Source organism: Mandrillus leucophaeus, unplaced genomic scaffold (assembly GCF_000951045.1).
Source record: "Mandrillus leucophaeus isolate KB7577 unplaced genomic scaffold, Mleu.le_1.0 Scaffold30, whole genome shotgun sequence".
In the NCBI taxonomy this organism is placed as follows: domain Eukaryota; kingdom Metazoa; phylum Chordata; class Mammalia; order Primates; family Cercopithecidae; genus Mandrillus; species Mandrillus leucophaeus.
In genome coordinates, this window is record NW_012103143.1 from 338,341 (window position 1) to 341,513 (window position 3,173).

Genomic DNA, 3,173 nt, shown 5'->3' on the forward strand with positions numbered 1-3,173 from the left:
GCCTCCCAGGTTCAAGTGATTCTCCTGCCTCAGCCTTCCCGAGTAGCTGGGATTATAGGCATGAGCCACCATGCCCAGCTAATTTTTGTATTTTTTAGTAAAAACGAGGTTTCACCATCTTGGCCAGGCTGATCTTGAACTCCTGACCTTGTGATCCACCCACCTTAGCCTCCCAAAGTGCTGGGATTACAGGCATGAGCCATAGTGCCCGGCCTAAAAACAAATTTTTTTAGTCATTTATGTTTTAAATTTTATTCGTATTTATTTATTTTGTTTTATTTATTTATTTATTGAGACGTAGTTTTGCTCTTATTGCCCAGGCTAGAGTGCAGTGGCACAATCTCGGCTTACTGCAACCTCTGCCTTCCAATTTTAAGCGATTCTCCTGCCTCAGCCTCCCTAGTCACTAGGATTACAGGCTCCCACCACCATGCTCAGCTAATTTTTTTGTATTTTTAGTGGAGACAGGGTTTCACTATGTTAGTCAGGCTGGTCTCGAACTGCTGACCTCGTGATCCACCTGCCTCGGCCTCCCAAAGTGCTGGGATTACAGGCGTGAGCCACCGCACCCAGCCCTATTTATTTATTTAATTGATATATAATAGATGTACATATTTTCAGGGTGTATGTGATCATTTAATCTATTCATATCATGTGTAAAGATCAGACTAGGACAACTAAGATGTCCATCACCTTAAATATTTGTCTTTTCTTTATGCTAGGATGTGATTTTCTGAAATGTGACCAAGTCCTGATCAAGTTCCAAAGAAGTCAAAGTGCAGCTGTTCGTCAACACAGACAGTAGCTGTGTTACTGAAGAATGCTGTGTATTTTCAAGCCTTGCAAATAATACATTTTGTCTAAATGTAAAAAGGATTTCAAGTCTAGGCTCAGAAAAATTATCAACATGGTTTTTAAAAAATAAACAGTAGATTTTATTTTTAGGTTGTACTTAATTCGCTATTAAACCTGTGTGCTGAATTTCATTCAACATTTATTATTATTATTATTATTATTGAGATGGAGTTTTGCTCTTGTTGCCCAGGCTGGAGTGCAATGGTGCGATCTCAGCTCACTGCAACCTCTGCCTCCCAGGTTCAAGTGATTCTCCTGCCTCAGCCTCCCGAATAGCTGGAATAACAGGTGCGAGTCACCACACCTGGCTAATTTTTGTATTTTTAGTATAGACAGGGTTTCACCATGTTTGCCAGGCTGGTCTTAAACTCCTGACCTCAAGTGATCCTCTGGCCTCAGCCTCCCAAAGTGCTGAGATTATAGGTGTGAGCTACTGCGCCCAGCCTGGCTTCTTTCATTTATGTGTGTGCTTAAGGTTCCTCCATGTCTTTTCATGGCATGATAATTAATTTCTTTTTGTTTGTTTGCTTTTAATTTTTTAAATTTTTGAGATGGAGTTTCACTCTTGTCACCTAGACTGGAGTCCAATGGCATGATCTCGGCTCACTGCAACCTCTGCCTCCCAGGTTCAAGTGATTCTTCTGCCTCAGCCTCCCAAGTAGCTGGGATTACAGATGCCTGCCACCGTGCCTAGCTAATTTTTGTATTTTTAGCGAAGACAGGGTTTCCCAATGTTGACCAGGCTGGTCTTGAACTCCTGGCGTCAAGTGATCCGCCTGCCTCGACCTCCCAAAGTGCTGGGATTACAGGCATGAGCCACCACGCCTAACCAACTCATTTCGTTTTATTGCTAAATAATACTCCATTTTATGAATTGCCACTGTTTGTTTATCCGTTTACCTATTTCAGGACATCTTGGTTGCTTCCATGTTGTGGTGATCACAAATAAAAATGCTATACACAATTGTGTGTAGGTTTTTGTGTGGACATAAGTTTTCAATTTGTTTGTTTTAAATACCCAGGAGCACCATTGCTAGATCATATGGTAAGACTGTTTAGTTTGGTAAGAAACTGCCAAACTATCTTCCAAAGTGCCTGTACCATTTTTTGTCCCCAGCAACAACAATGAAACAATTCCTGATGCTCCACATTTTTGTGGGCACTTGGTGTTGTTAATGTTTTAGAGGTTAGCCAGTCTCATCAGGATGCAGTGATATCTTGTTTTATTTGTTTGTTTGTTTGTTTATTAACTTTTTTATTTTCTTGAGACAGAGTCTCAGTCTGTCACCCAGGCTGGAGTGCAATGGCTCAATCTCGGCTCACTGCAACCTCCCCCTCCCGGGTTCAAGTGATTCTCTGCCTCAGTCTCACCAGTAGCTGGGATTACAGGCACACGTCACCACGCCCCGCTGATTTTGTGTATTTTCAGTAGAGATGTGATTTCACCATGTTGGCCAGGCTGGTCTCGAACTCTTGACCTCAGGTGATCCACCTGCCTCGGCCTCCCAAAGTGCTGGGATTACAGATTTGAGCCACCATGCCTGGCCCTGACTTTGACTTTGTTCTTTTCCTATATTGTGTTGGCTATTCTGAGTCTTTTGCCACTTCATCTAAGCTTTAGAATCAGTTTGTCAATATCCACAAAACAATTTCCTGGAATTTTGATGGAATCAAGTTGGGAAGGAGAGATATCTTGATAATATGAAGCTTTCCTATCCATGAACAGGGAATATCTCTCCATTTTATTTATTTATTTATTTACTTACTTAATTTTGAGACAAGGTCTCACTCGGATGTCCAGGCTGGAGTGCAATGGTACAGTGACAGCTGGCTGCAGCCTCAACCTCCCAGGCTCAGTTGATCTTCCCACTTCAGCCTCCTGAGTAACTGGAACCACAGGTATGTGCCACCACACCAAGCTAATTTTTAAATTTTTAAATTTTTTTGTGGAGAATAAGTCTCATTATGTCGCCCAGACTCATCTCAAACTCTTGGACTCAAGTGATCCTTCTACCTTGGCCTCCCAAAGTGCTGGAATCCTAGGCATGAGCCTAGGTCCCAGGCCTCTCCATTTATTTAATTCTTCTTTGATATCTTTCATCAGAGTCTTGTAGTTTTCCTCATATAGATCTTGCATATTTTGTTATATTCATTGCACCTAAGTATTTCCATTTCTGGGATGGTAATGTAAATTATAATGTGCTTTCACATTTGTTTATTGCGTCACTATTCACAATAGCAAAGACTTGGAACCAACCCAAATGTCCATCAGTGATAGACTGGATTAAGAAAATGTGGCACATATACACCATGGAATA